This window comes from Tenrec ecaudatus, chromosome 3 (genome assembly GCF_050624435.1).
Source record: "Tenrec ecaudatus isolate mTenEca1 chromosome 3, mTenEca1.hap1, whole genome shotgun sequence".
NCBI lineage: Eukaryota > Metazoa > Chordata > Mammalia > Afrosoricida > Tenrecidae > Tenrec > Tenrec ecaudatus.
Window position 1 is genome coordinate 91,651,885 of NC_134532.1, and position 16,715 is coordinate 91,668,599.

Consider the following 16,715-nt stretch of genomic DNA (forward strand, 5'->3'; position numbering starts at 1 on the left):
TTAAACAGCACCACGGTTCCGTTTTCTGTTCAAATCATTACAACTTGGTCTAGGAGAGTTTGTCCTTGAGTGGGAGTAGGGCTCTGAGATTCACCTTCTTTACAAAGTTTTCCATAGCTTGTTAGGATCCACAAATTAACTGCTTTATATAATCAATAAAATATATGCAAACATCTTTATGATATTCTCTGTGTTCAGCTAAGATCAGTATGATAACAACAATGGTATTCCTTGTCCCATGTCTGCTTTGGAATCCGGCTTGCTTTTATGGAAATTTTCTATGTACTGCTGTCATTATTTTGAGTTAACTTCAGCAAAATTTTACTTGTGTGAAATATTGAGCATATAGTTTAATACTCCCTTCATTTGGTCCATTCACCTTTCTTTGAAATAGGTCCAATATGAGTGTCTTCCGTTTAATCGATCAGGTAGTTGCATTCCAAATACTTTGGTACAGATGGGGAGTACTTCCAGCATCTTTGCCTTTAGTAGGTAGTTCATAAATTTGAAAAAGAATAATAATCCTATCTTCCATATAGACATATGACTGTTATATTATTACTGACATAATTATACTTCACGACAGATCTTGAAATGTTCCCTTTAAGAAAGAATATAGCATAGTTGTTCTTCCATTGGTCATTCCTGACATAGTAGATTTTATAATCAATTGATTTGAAATGCTCATTATCAGGCTGTTTGGCTTACTACTGAATGCCTAGGCTGTTGATCTTTGTGTGCTCAATTTCATTTGTTTACAACTTCTAAATTTCCTAGGTTCATCTTTCATACATTCCATATTCTGATTATTAATGTACAGTTGCAGCAATTTTCTCATTTTGAGCTGTACCGTATCAACAAATGGAGTTCCTGAAAATTATGCTCCATCCATTTCATTAAGGATGACTCTATTTTGATGAGGCAACTACTCCCCATTCACACTTTGGGTGCCTGCCAACCTAAGGTGCTAATCACCAAGCACTATATCAGACAATGTTCTGTTTCTATTCATAAGGTCTTCAGGGCTAATTAAAAAAAAAAGAAAGAAAACTGTTCCTTCCTTCTACTCTGTTTTAATCTGAGAACTTCTCTGAAGTTTGTTCACCCTGGGGAACCCTGTTAATGTTTGAAATACTGATTACATACCTTCCAGTATCACAGCAACATGCACACAGTACAAGAAACTAACAGAAGTCATGGATTTTGAGGAGCATCATATCTGTAAAATATCTTAAACATTAAATAAATGATAAATTATTGTATTAAAACATCTTTTGTTTAGCATCTTAACTAAAAATACTTTGAGAAATTCAAGTTTTGTATTCTTATATTTATTTGTCACTTGGGACCTGTGCCTCTGTTTAGTGAGCTATATATCCTTCAATCAATAGGAATCACTCTTAATCTCAATTATCCAACATATGTGCTATTTGAGTGGATGAAAAGTGAAAATTTTATCTTGTATTCAGAAGTTGCATGATAGTGTGGAATCAGTTTCCTTCCCCCCAACCCAATATTAATTTCTATTGAGTATTTACCGTGTACTAGGCACAATAGAACATACAGAACACATTGCCCCTGCTCATGGGGAGCTTACATTCTAAAAAGGGCCGGGCAAATACATATTTTAAAATGGTATTTTTGTTTGGTGTTTTCTGCAAGATACTTAGGAGTTATTCTGAAAAGTGATTCCTGGGATATAATTTAGCCCAATAAGGTGAATATAGGAAGAGAAAAGATTTAAAGGCAGATGATGTCAGACCAGTAAGGATAGGGAGGTAAGCATGACCTCATGAACTAAGGAGATTTCTTACAGTAAATAGAGCGAAGGGAATCATTTGTAGGACGCATGCAAAGGAAGCATGCTTTCTTAGACACTGAGTGGAGCCACAAAAATCATGTGGCCTTTCCCCAAGTATCAATATGACCACCAAGGAGAAACAGCTAGTGAAAACAGAATAAGGCTAACACAGGAAGGGGATCCTGCGCACCTGACATTAGAAAGGAGGGAAGGATCAAAGTTAAAGGCAGGCAATAAGGATATTAAGAACAATTTACAAACCAAACATAATTTGGAAGCACAAAAATGTACAGTTAATACTACCCAAAGTCACAATAAGCCAAGAACATTGTGGCTTTTTGCATTAGAAAATGCAATATAGCAACAATTGTAATGGAACATGTTACTTTTTTCCATTCATTCTCCCTTCCCAAGTAGAAACGAATTGGCAGTGACCAAGGGGAGGATTGAACTTGGTTGGCAACAACAGTAGTTAGATTAGTAGTTGTATTAGTAGTATTTTTGCCATTATGATAAACTTTGCCTTTAAATGAGGTAAAAGCCCATTAGCTGCCAAAAAAGGAGCAAGGAATACATTTCCAAAAATGGACAATTTCCTTTAGAGAAGTTTCAGAATTAAAAAATAATAATTTACATGAAAAGCTGTAGAGAAAGTAGTTGAGAATTCCATTCATAAAACATTTATTCCATTTACATCAACTTAATACATTTTCTTAAAAATTACGTGTGGATTGTTCATGAAAATTTCATAAGACACTAAACAAAGCAACCCATCATCTCAAGTTACTTCCCTGTTAACTCTTTTCACAGCACATGCATGTTAGGCAAGTATCACGAAAAAGAAAGAAAAGGCTGTAGCAAAGTGGCCTTTGCAAGAGAGGAGGCTTTCTCTGAGGAGTTCAGAATGGCCAGACCCAATCTGACCAGGTGTGTTTGTGTCACCTTTGTGTTGATTCCAGATGTGTCAGCATGCTTGCTGTGAAAAATCCGTCATCCTTTTCTTGTCATTACCAGCAGTAACCTCAGCCAAGTAATGGTGGTAGTCTCCTTTCATTTTCGAGTAGAGGAATTTGCTCTCTGCTTTGAAGCATTGGGGACAAGACCTTTACCAAGAGACAATGCATCATTGCAGATGCCCTTCAATCGATCTCAATGATTCCCTCTCTATTCTCAAGCCATTTGCTGTTTTCTTCTCAGCACCTTCCATGTTTTGCTCAATACTTGAGACAACCCTCCAAGATGACCTATGGATTCCTCCACATTTTTCTAAGCGACTCCTCATTGGATAATTCAGCTCTTTGTGCAGTTATAGGGAGTCTGTTTCTTTTTCTGTACTCTATTTTGCACTGACAAATTAAAGCTTATGAAAATGCATCTATGTAGAAATTACAATCAGAAGAGAGAATTGATTAAATTATGCTTCCCTTAAAATATGTGTCAACTTGGATGTGATATACTGTCAATATTGTTCAATTATGTAATATTTTAATGCTGCAGTCATAAAATAATGTCATCTATTTTGAGTTTGATGTGATCATATTTGATCTGCTGCAGAGGGATTACGGCTGGGTATACCATCTTTTCCAGGTCACAGCAATGTGGGAGGGCAATGTGGGAGGACAATGTTGGAATGAGCTTAATCAGGTTATGGTATGGGGCATTTCCCTGCATAATCAAGACTCTATTTTCCAACTGCTGTTCTTTCCTCTCTACCTTTAGAGTTGTTAGGACCCTGGTAGCAGAGATCTTACACGCTGGGCTGGGGTCTACAGTTCCAAACCACTCCTTCAAATAGCTGCTCAGGAGAAAGACTGAGCTTTCTGCTCTGTGAACAGTTACTATTTAGGAAACTCACAAGAGCAGTTTTACCCTGACCTATTGGGCCACAATAAGTCGGCATCGACTAGATGGCAGTGAGAACTTTGGGGGCAGTGCATGACCTTGAATAATAGCTCTATTGTTTGGATTTCCAGATGGATTTAATCCTATTGCAGACAGTACTGTACTTCAAAGTATACCATGAAATATCCTTTAAAAATTAATAAATAATTTCATTGGGCTCTCTTAAAGCTCTTATAACTGTCCATACATCAATTGCATCAAACATGTGTACATATGTTGCCATCATTTTTACAACATGTTCTTTTGGTTTGAGACCTTGGTATTAGTTCCTCTTTTTTCACCTTCTTCCATCACCTATCCTCATGGACCCTTTATAAATGATACATTATTACTATTTTCATATATCACACCATCTGCTGTCTCCCCTTGCTCGTGTTTCTGTTGTTTGTCCCCCTTGGTGGAGGGTGGTGGTGTTATACATCGATCATTGTATCAGGTAGATTCCCCTTCTTCCCCTTCTCCCCTCTTTTGACTATGAATGCGATGCTATTCCATTTGACACTGTCATGCCCAGGATAGTAAATCCTTGGTTTTTCAGATACAAACAGAACAATACCAGTCATTTCAGCTCACTGATGCCTAGGATATCAATAGTCATGCATTCCATTCATTTTTGATGGCTTTCAATTTTCCTAGATTCATATTTTGTACATTCCAAACTCTGATTTTTAGTGGATTCTTGCAGTTGCATTTTCCAGAATCAAGTCATGGCCGGTCTGCAAATTAAGGTCCTTAAGGCTTTACTCCATGCAAGTCATTATGGTAGACTCCACTTTGAGAAGGCAGGCAGCTCCTCTTCAGCCGTAGCTTGAGTGCCTGCTGATCTAAGGAGCTCATCTGGCACTGGCACTGACAATGTTTGGGTGTTATGTATAAAGTTTTTCAGTGACCAATTTTCTACTTAGCTGGTTACTTCCTTGGAGTCTGCGCTTAGTCTGGAAGTTGTGTTGAAACCTGAGGTTCACTTTGGGTGACTGTTGATGTTTGAAATACCAGTGATACAGCTTCCCACATCACAGCAATGCATAAGCCACTGCAGTATGACAAACTAACAGAAAATTGGTGGACTCCCTCATAAGAGCAAAATTTTAGAAAGAAGATAATAGATCTAAGAAATCAGAGCATCCACTATACCCTCTTAATTCTCACACTGGAAACCTCCTAGGCACAAATGAAGATTGATGCCAATAAACATGCTTCACAATGCTATTCACGGTCTGTTAGGGTCCTCACTGTTGAATGCATTCACATAGCCAAGAAAACATAAGGAAACATGTCTATCACATAATCTGCTTTCAGTTAAGATCCCTATGATGCTTACAATTGTATTCCTTGGCTTCTGCATCTAGCTTGAATTTATGGCAGTTTTCTATGTAACGTGTTAAGCTTCTTTGAATTGTTTTCTGTAAAACGTTACTTATGTGAAATATTAATCATCTGATCCAGTGATCTTTGCTTGTGGTCCAGTAACCTTCCCTTGCAATGGGAGCAAAGAATAACTTCTTCCATTCGGTACTGCAAAGAGACAAGGATTTTCCTCCAAACTGAGGGCCAATGGAGAGAGATGGCCTTACATTGACCGAGCACTCTGAATTCACAGTTCTTTCCTCCTAAGCTGCCAGAGATTTAACCTCTGTTTGTGAAAGCCATCCACTGGTGGTATTCCTGTTGTGGCAGCATTAGATAATTAAGGCAAAGTGTATCCTATGATGCTTTTCAATAATTTTGTGAAATGGAGTCAAAGCAGGATTACGAAGGTAACAAAGAGTGGAATGAAAGTTCTGTTAAAGGTGTAAAAGCACAGAGAATTTATGTTGCAGACACTACAATGAAAATTGTTTTCACTTTCTCTAAGTGAAATCCAGTGTGGACTGAATTAGCTGTTGTATGCATACCCAACAGAAACTCAATTATAAGTTACTATTAGCTGAACATCTTTTCTCATTCTTTACCTTGAAATAGTTTTCATGTTGAATTGCTCCATCTGCTAACATTTTACTTTGAAACAGATAATATATTGTAGATGGATTTCTTACATGACAAAATATATACATGTAGAATAAATTATTTTGATACTGATTAAATAATGATTATTTACTATTTTTGTTACCTATCACTAATAGTAAACACAATGCTTTATCATCAGTCCTGCATGCTTGTTTTAGTTTATGAAATTCAAGTTGCTTTCCCTTTGTAATATCAACATGAACAACAGCTAGATAATGGAAAACATGTTTCTGTTCCTTATGACTACATTTCATATGAACCATAAATAGGAAATATTAAACAGATAAACTTAATGATAAAGATAACACATCAGCATGAATTTCAAAACACAATAGAGCAGCAGAATACATGAAAATCTTAGTGTTCTTTTTTTCTCAAAGCTGTTACTTATAATCCTGGATAGAAATATTTCCTTCTTTTCTTTTATTTTTACTTCCAGTTAAAACTAAAGCTAAAGAGCAGATCTGTTGTGTCCTTTTTAAACTTTTTCTTCCAGGGACATCTTAACATTTAAATTTTTTATAATTTTATAAATGAAAAAAGATGACTATTTCCATATATATTATATATATATATACACTGGGTATATATATAAATAATATTAATACATGCCATTTGACTTCCTGAAATCATGAAAGAATGGATAAAATATATTTTTTAAAGTACATTAGTGTAATTTGAACAAAAAAGATAGGGCATACTCTAAATTTTCATAGAAATAAATAAAACCCGTATATGCACTTACCTTGAAAACTTTGTCCCTTATACTCTGTGAATGTCACCTGATCAAATTTCTTGGGTGGTGTCATTTTCTACGTGATTTGTGATAGTGGATAAAACTTCATAACATACTCTGGGTTAATGTCTTGATAACTCTTCTGATTCAAATAGAAAAAATACCTACTGCCCTATCTAGCCTACCACTCTATCACTAAAATGGAAACAGAAACATGAAACCTAACATATAAAACCCATTGCCATCCAGTTAATAAGAGCTCATAGTGACCATATAGGACTGTACAAACTCTCACATTGCTTCCCAATTTCAGTCTCTAGAGAAGTAGATTGCCACAACTTTGCCTTACAGAGTAACTTGTACGGTCTAACTGCTAACCCTTCACTTACCAGGTGATTAACTGCACCACCAAGACACCTCAGACTATTATCATATTCACATTTTAGCCTTGAAAATGTCTTCATTCTTGGGTTTTCTGACTTTAGAAAAGGACAGATTTTGAGTCTTTTCTGTATTCTTTAGGTCTTTTGAATACCAAGTAGGTTTGGTATTCATTAAATATTAATAATAAGCCAAGGTCCGAGATGTTTAACACAATACAAGACCTTGGTTTGGGGTCTGCAAATTCTCAATCAGGTGTTATATAATTTTTTAAAAAGTCTTACTCTGTTTTCTTTCTTCTCATCATCACACTGAATATAGATTGGTGATGGAAGTCAGAACATCAATAGGACAGCAAAAAAATTTAATCATTGCTCAAAAGAGTAAAAATTAGCAAAAGTTAACTTTTCAAAATGCAATTTGCTCAGTGAAGAGTGTATATTCACAAAGAGACAAAGAGGTAAAATTTTAATTTAGTTCTGATCTTCTGAATGAAAAGATTTTTAATTATGAAAGTTCTGCTTTTGAATAAAAAAAGACATTATTCACACTAATGAAACTAGTTTCCGTTAAGAATAAAGTACATGGTTTTTATCTTAACCAGGAATAATAATGAAAAATAAATATACAAAATTAAAGAATTGCCTATTAAAATGTCAATTTTATGCTGCAGATTAGTGAATGAATTAAGAGATATAAGAACTCAATTTGTATGAATTAAAAAGCAGAGAAAACAATCATTAAAGGCAAACCACAGGTTTATGACCTATAAATAGGAAAGTCTTTAATGCTCAACATTTTCAGAAAATACCACCTTATTTGCTGAAAGCAAAGAGTTCATGAGCAGTTATTGATGCAGATCAATGATTATAGTTTTCAGTATAGATTACAATTCAATGTAAAGAAGCCAATGCATTCACAGTTAACCGATAGACAACATCATGAAAAATGGAGAAAAAATTGAAGCCTCCAAGGAAATTATTTTACTTGGATATACAGTAACTACTCACGAGAACTTGTCAAAACCATGAAGTTGGTGCCAACTCATAGAAACTCTATGTATAACAGGATGAAACGTTGCTCTTCCCTTCACAATCCTCTGAGTCATTCTTATATTCGAGCCCATGGCTACAGCTAGTCATCATTTCTGCCAACATCTTCCTCTCTTTCATTGGCCCTCATTTATCCCAATCATGTATCGCTTTTTTAGGATGGTCTCTTCTGCTAATATGCCCAAAGTATATGAGAAAAAATGTCTTGTCATTCTCACTTCTAAGGAGCATTTAAAAATTCTTCTATCACCTCGTATGCATGGGACAGTTGGACAACGAATACAGAAAACATCACTTGCTGAAAACCTGGAGGATTTGAAGTACTTGCAGGGCTGGATAGGGCAGAGGCTGTACACTGGTACATATGAGGGCTGGAGAAACAGGGAATCCAGGGTGGATGATACCTTCAGGATCAAGGGTGTGAGGGGCGATGCTGGGAGAGTGGAGGGTGAGTGGGTTGGAAAGGGGGAACTGATTACAAGGATCCACATGTGACCTCTTCCCTGGGAGAGGGACAGCAGAGAAGGGGGGGAGGGGAGACTCCGGATAGGGCAAGATATGACAAAATAACGATGTATAAATTACCAAGGGCACATGAGGGAGGGAGGAGAGGGGAGGAAGGGGAAAAAAAAGAGGACCTGATGCAAAGGGCTTAAGTGGAGAGCAAATGCTTTGAGAATGATTGGGGCAGGGAATGTATGGATGTGCTTTATACAATTGATGTATGTATACGTATGGATTGTGATAAGAGTTGTATGAGTCCCTAATAAAATGTAAAAAAAGAAAAGAGGAGAAAAAAATGATTAGGGCAAAGAATGTACAGATGTGCTTTATACAATTGATGTATGTATATGTATGGACTGTGATAAGAGTTGTATGAGCCCCTAATAAATTGCTAAAAAAAAAAAAAAGATTAAGAACTATAGTTGTCCGAATAGATTACAACCCAATGTAAAAAAAAGCCAAAATCTTCACAAGTGGAAAATAGACAAAATCATGATAAACAGAAAACACTGAAGTTGTCAAGGATTTTATTTAGCTTGAACCCACAATCAATGCTCAATGGCCAAGAAATAAATTGATGCATTACATTGGACAAAGAAGCTGCACAAGAACTCCTGAAAGTGTTGTAGAGCAAAGATGTCACCTTGAGGCTAAGGATCCTGAGCAAGCCATACTATCTCCCATTGCTGTACCTGCATCTGAAGTTGAGCAGTTCATAAGGAAGATCATAGAAGAATTGACGCATTGGAATTATGGTGTTGGTGAAAAATATTGCAAATTCTGTGAACTCCCAGAAGAATGAACAAATGTGTTTTGGAATAAGTACAGACCAAAATATCCTTCAGGGGTAGAATGGCAATACTTCCCCTCGTGTACTTTGGAGTTATCAGAAAAGACCAGTCCGTGGAAGAGGTCATCTTGCCTGACAAAGTACAGGATCATGAAGAAAGAGAAAGACCTTAATGAGAGAGATTGACACACAGGCTGCCACAGTGGGCTCAAGCATAACATTTTGGGAATTGCCCAGGGCCAAACAATGTTTTTCTCAATTGTGCATAGTGTTGCTCTCAAGTGAAGCCAACTAGTCAGAGCCTAATAACAACATGGTTAGATAACAGTACAGAGAAACTAAATAGTGTAGATTGAGAGATGAACAAATGTGTATGTAAGAATTAATGTAGGTAAATGGAGCTCTGGTGGTGTTATGGGTTATGCATTGTGCTGGGATCCACAAAGTTAGCTTCTGGAAACCACCAGCTGAATTGCAGGAGAGAGATGGGGCTCTTTTCCTCCCATAAACAGTTAAAGACAAAGAAACTCGCTGGGGCAGACCCACCCATCCTATCTTCTAAGGTTGCTATGACTGAATATGGACTCAATGGATTTGAGTTTTGGTTTGGTATATAAAACAAATAATTTAACTCTATATACATACATATCACATGGCCAAAGCTACAGGAAAGGAAAAAGTAAAATTTTAATTTTAGGAATACTCAAATTGATTTACCAGCTTGAAGGGAGAATTAAAATACTATAATCAGTCACTTCTGAAGATGTAGAATGATTTTACTGAGAAGGTTGCCATGATACAAAATCATCATAATAAGAAAAGCAAATTGAAATAGGAAAAACAAAATCTGAGTGGTAATTAAGCACAGTGGCAAGTACAACAATAATTTTGGAAAAAATGAATGCTTCAAAGTTATAAAAGGGATCAATAAAAATAATATAGAGATAGTTCTGTTTTTGCACTAGTAAAAAATTAGAAATGAGCAGACACATTAAAGTAGAAAAGGAAAATAAAATGAAGGATTTTTGCCATCTACATCTATGAAAAGTAAGAAATACATGGAGCTTCACGCACAATGTTGTAAATTATTTAAAATTACACTTAGACTTAGCTTTGGAAAACTGTGGAAATATGCCATATAGAGGAAAATTAAGAGACATGGGATTTTTTAAAGACAGGCACTTTATATATAAAATTCAAGTTTAAAAAAAAAACCATTTCTTTCCATGTGAAATATAAAGTGTCTATTATCTTATTGATATATAAAATAATGCATACAGGCAAATATCATTGATATATATTTGGCAGCCTTTTTATTCGTTTCTGTTGTTAACATTTTTTTAAATCACTTTATTTTTTAATACATTGTAATTTGGACTAAACAAAAAGCTGTGGTGAATGGTTTGTGTTATTGGCCATGGAAAATCAACTTATATATTGGATTGAAACTCCTTGTTTTAATTAAGAAATATTATATGTTAGAAGCATCTAAAATTATGCATTATTTTTATTTTTGCTTATAATTAATCAAATTTGTTCATTGTAGGTCAAGTAGAGTAACGTTTCACAGATAGAATGGGGATTGCTTAGTAGCATATCTTTATCTGAAAATTATTATTATCATCATTATGTTCTGTAACTCAAACTCTATAGTCTGCATTTTCTCTAATTAGAACAATTCCATCAAGGCTTTTCTTACTCTTCTATTCTTTCCTCCATCCATCCCTCTTGCCTACCCCTCCCTTTTGTCATTTTCCTCTTTCTTTCAATTGTAGATTTCTTTGAAATTATCAGCTTGTTTACATTCTTTTGATTCAAAGACAATATTAATGCTGTATCAAACACTTAGGATTTTGTAGCATGCATGAGGTAATGCACAATTTGTATAAGCCTGAGATTCTTAATCATTCTTTTTAATTCTTTTCTTTTGTTGTTTTACCTAATAGTCAGTAAAATATAGGCATTCTAGTATATCAGCGTAACATTATAGATATAAACATTTTAAAATACTCTCTTCTCTCAAGGGCTCCAGTTAAACCCCAAATAACCTTGATCATCCCTCATTGCTCGTGAACACTGTTGTTCAGACCATTGGTCTACAGGGAGCTTCCTAGTTTCCATATTAACTGACATTGTTTACAACCTCAAAAAAATGTTTGTTTGTTTGTTTAATGAATCATCTTATTTGGATGTCTTACAAGTCTTATAACCACCCATCATTTAATTGTATTAAGTGCACTTGTGCATATATTGCCATAAACATTTCCAAAACATTTTGTTTCTACTTGAGCCCTTGGTATCAGCTCCTCTTTATTCCCCTCCCTCCCCAATCCTCTCACCTTTGTGAATATTTGATCAATTATATATTATTATTGTTACTTCATATATTTCTGCCTTCATCCACCTTTCTGTTATTCGTCCCCCTCTGGAGCAGTGGGTGGGGAGGGGGGGTATAGCCGACCCTGTGATTGGTTCCCCCTTTCCCTTCCTCCCAACCTCTACCCCTACCCTCATGTTAACTCTACTCCCATTACTGTTCCTGAGGGGTTTGTCTGTCCTGAATTCCATGTGTCGAGAGCGCTCATCTGTACCAGTCTAGTGTTCTCCAGTCTAGCCGGATTTGTAAAGTAGAACTGGGTCATGATAGTGGGGGGAGGAAGTATTCAGGAACTAGAGGAACGGTGTGGTTTTTCATCAGTGCTATACTGAATGCTGGTTAATAGTCCTTTCCTTGTAACCCTTCTGTGGAGGTATGTTCAATTGTCTACAGATGGACTTTGGGTCTTCACTGCAATGCCCCTTGTTCACCTTGATATAATTCTTTTGGATCGCTTGATGCCTGATACCTGATCTCTTCAACCACCTCATGATTATACAGGCTGGTGTGCTTCTTCCATGTGGGCTTAGTTGTTTGCCTGCTAGATGGCCGCTTGTTTAACTTCAAACCTTTAATACTCCAGAAGCTATAACCTTTGATAGTTGGGCACCATCTGCTTCCTTCACAACATTTGCTTATGCACCCATTTTGTGTTCAACAACCGTGTCGGGAAGGTTAGTATCAAAGAGTGCCATGTTAGAGAGCAATGTGTTCTTGTGTTTACAGAGTCCTTGAGTAGAGGCCCAACACCTCTCTGCTATCTAAATACTTAACATATAAAGATATGTAAATTTACCTCTATCCCTATCATTATAAATTAATATATTTACATATATACATGCCTTTACCTATACCTTTATAAAGAGTTTTTGCCTCCTAGTCCTTTCCTCTATTTCTTTTCACCTTCCTCCTATCCCATTTTCATGCTCGCCTTAATTTCACTCTCAGTAATTCTTCACAGATACATTGCACTTGATCAAACCCTACCAGACATTCTGCCCTCCTCACCATCAATTTTAGATCTCTTGTGCCTAAATTCGTTGGCTCCCTGCTGCCCCTCCCTGCACTTTCCTCTCCCATGTCCCCACAAACCACCAGTCCTTTTCACAGTGTCTCCAGTACTGTACCCGCAGAGCTATGAGTTAGTGAGGGGATGTAGTGTCTCCTGGTGGGGTCAGCCCTATGGCCCTCTCTGTGCTGCTCAGAACAGGGATCTTGTCCCCAAGGCTTGGTGGTCCATAATGAGATTCATTCATTCTCTCTCTCTCTCTCTCTCTCTCTCTCTCTCTCTCTCTCTCTCTCTCTCTCTCTCTCTCTCTCTCTCTTTCTCTCTCTCTCCTCTCCCCTCTCTCTATTACTCTTACTTTGTACCTGTGTGGTCTGGACCAACCACCAGCCTCCCTGGGCTATGTCTTCAGTGCTGTCTTCATTTGCATTCTTCTGGGGAGAGGGTCACCCTAGCTCGGCTTAGGCCTGGCCCTGTTGTCCTCTCTATTAGTTTGCCGCTCCATGTCAGTATATTTTCCTCAAGGCTTGGCACTCCAGGAGGAGCTCTCATCCCTCTCTGCTTTTCCTGTAGAAGCATAAACAATTCCCTGCTGGGGATGCATTAGTCCCCTTTTCCCCACAACACTTATCTCTTCCCCCCCCCTCTTGTCCCTTCCTTTTGAATTGACTGCCATATGAATCTCTGGTTTGGGTTTGACGTCTACAAAAGTACCTGAACCTCGACCTTAGATTTATGCTTTAAATAGTTTATCATCAAATAAAAATATATAAATAAATACTTTATCCTCTATGTCCATTGCACATTTTAAGCTTACCTCAGTGGACCCATTCTGTACCTGTCCTTTGTGCTTGGCTACCTTCACAGCATAATTTCATCCAACTGTTCCCATGAGATGATGCTTCATCACTGCTTTTTAGGGCTGCATAGTACTTCATTGTATTTATATAGCAGTTATTTGATCCATTACTCTGCTTATGGAAATTCAATTTGTTTCCACTTATTTGTGATTGTGAACTGTGCTGTGACAACATTGGAGTGCAAATGTCGGGTCTTGGTCTGTTTCTTACTTCTGGATATATGCCTATTAGAAGGACTGCTGGATCATATAGTAGCATGATTTCCAATTTTTCGGAGGTATTGTGAGATTGATTTCCATAGTGGGTGAACATATCTACAGGATCACCAGCAGTGGATATTTTCTATCTCTGATACCTGATCCCTTCTACACCTCATGTTCCCACAGGCTGGTGTGCTTCTTTCATGTGGGCTTTATTGCTTCAGCGCTAGATTGCCGCTTGCTTACCTTCAAGTCTTTAAGACCTCTTAGACACTATATCTTTTGATAGCTGGGGACCATCAGCTTTCTTCACAACATTTGCTTATGCACCCATTTGTCTTCTGTGATCGTATTGGGGAGGTGAGCACACAATGATATGATTTTTTTGTTCTTTGATGCCTGATAACTGATCCCTTTGGTACCTCATGATCATGCAGGCTGGTGTGCTTCTTCCATGTGGGATTAGTTGCTTCTGAGCTAGATGGCCACTTGTTTCCCTTCAAGCCTTTAAGACCCCAGATGATATATCTTTTGATAGGCGGGCACCATCAGCTTTCATCGCCTCATTTGCTTATGCACCCATTTATCTTCAGCAGTTTTATCAGGAAGGTGAGCATCATGGAATGCCAGTTTAAAAGAACAAAGTATTCTTGCATTGAGGAAATACTTGAGTGGAGGTCCAATGTCCATCTGCTACCTAATACTACACCAATACATATATGCACATAGATCTATTTCTGCACCCTCATATAAAAATATATTTACATATGTACATGCCTTTATTTAGAGCTCTATAAATGCCCTGTTCCTCCTAGCTCTTTCCTCTATTTCCTTTTACTTTCCTCTTGTCCCACTATCATGTTCAGCCTTCATTTGGGTTTCAGTAATTCCTCTTAGTTACATTTCCATTGGTAAAACCCTACTGGGCTTCCTACACCCTCCTCACCACCGATTTGGATCACTTGTTGTGTTAGAGGGCAGGAAATGTTAGACAGGGTTCTCTAGAGAGTCAAAACCAGATTTCTAGTAAATATATATGTGTGTGTATTTATAGATAGATAGATAGATAGATAGATAACACTAGAAATGAACTGTTAAATTATACACATATGGAAAGATATATAATACAAAAAATGAACAGTTAAATTATAAAGCAGTACAAATGGCTCAGTGCAACTCACTTCCATGAGAGAGTTGTGAGATACTGGCAGTCCTTTAAGTCTTGAAGTTCACCAGTTTACCCTCTGTAGAGAGTTAGGCTATATAAGCACAGGCAGCAAGCAACAAGGCAGGTCACCAACTGCCAGCCAGGTCACCAACCGTCATTCCCTAGCTCCAGAGATGTATATTCCAATCATGTCATTTTAAAGGGACCTCAGCTTACAGCGACAGTCCACCAGCTAGGCATCCCACAGGTAGTGTAGCCTGTAAATTGATGCACAGAACAAGCAAGGCAGGCGCACACTGGTCCGATGATCAAAGAGTGAGAGACAAGAAAGGTGAGGCTCACTGAGCCATTTATTGCTCTGCCCTTCAATTAATCTCACTTGTGTTTATCAGCCAGGCTGGCACAATAAGCTAACTACCTCACTTGTTGTTCCCTTGTCCCTGGGTTTGTTAAAACCACTTCCTTTCTCCCAACGTCCCGGTCTCACATGTCCCCCGGAACTGTTGGTTCCGTTGTTTTCTCCTCCAGATTGTTCATCCAGCCTATTTTATTTAGACAGACCTACAGAGATAATAACATGCACAAAAATAAGACAGAGCAAAACCAAGCAACAAAAGAAAATGAAACAGCAAAAACACCAACAAGCCAATGACAAAAACAAAACAAAACACCACAACAAGAAAGAATAGTAGTTGTAGTTGTAGTTAGTCCAAGGACTGTTGGCCTTTAGGAGTGTTTTCAGGCCGAGTCTGCTGGGACACCAATCATTAGGCATCATCAGAACAAAAAAATCATATAATTATGAATGAGGGGCATTGCGGAGTGGAGAACCAAAGCCCTTCTGTAGGTTTTGTAGGACATCCGCTTTCAAAAGGGTCTTGGGGAGGAGACAAGCCAGTCAGGGTATGGTGTATCAACAATGAAACATAAAACTTTCCTCTAGTTCCTAAATGCTTAACCCCCCTCTCCCCACTATCATGATCCCAATTCTACCTTACAAATATGGCTAGACCAGAGGATGTACTTGGTACAGATAGGAACTGGAAACACAGGGAATCCAGTATGATGATCTCTTCAGGACCAGTGGTGAGAGTGGAGGGTGGAGGGAGGCTGAGGTGGAAAGGGGGAACCAATTACATATAAGGATCTACATATAACCTCCTCCCTGGGGGACGGACAACAGAAAAGTGGGTGAAGGGAGACATCGGACTGTGTAAGATATGACAAAATAATAATAAATAAGTTATCAAGGGTTCATGAGGGATGGGGGAGCAGGGAGGGAGGGGGGAAATGAGGAGCTGATGCCAGGGTCTTAAGTGGAGAGCAAATGTTTGGAAAATGATGAGGGCAATGAATGTACAAATGTGCTTTACACAATTGACATATATATGGATTGTGATAAGAGTTGTATGAGCCCCTAATAAAATGATTTAAAAATAACAAAAAAGAAATTTCCTATCTCACCACACCCCCTCTGACACTTGCTGCTTTCTCATTTTTTTTAATTGGGCTATCTTTGAATGTGTTAGGTAGTATCTCATAGCTGTTTTTATTTGAATTTCCCTTATGGATAATGGTCTGGAACATTTTCTCATATGTGTATTGGCCATTTGGATTTCCTCCCTTGTGAAACTTCTCTTCAGGTCTTTTGCCCATGTCCTCATTGGGCTCTTGTTTTTGTTGTGGTTGTTGGCTAGCAGAGTATTGTATATTTTAGTAATAAGGCCTTTTTCCAATGTGTCATTGCTAAGGATGGTTTCCCAGTCTACAGGCTACCTTATTACTCAATTGGAAAAGTCTTTCAATGTGCACAAGCATTTTATGTTCAGTATATCACACTTTTCAATGTATGATACCTGTGTGTTTGTACCCTTCCCTTTCTGATAGCCTGTCTATTCTTCTGCCCAAGTTCAAAGGCTTTTCCCAATTCC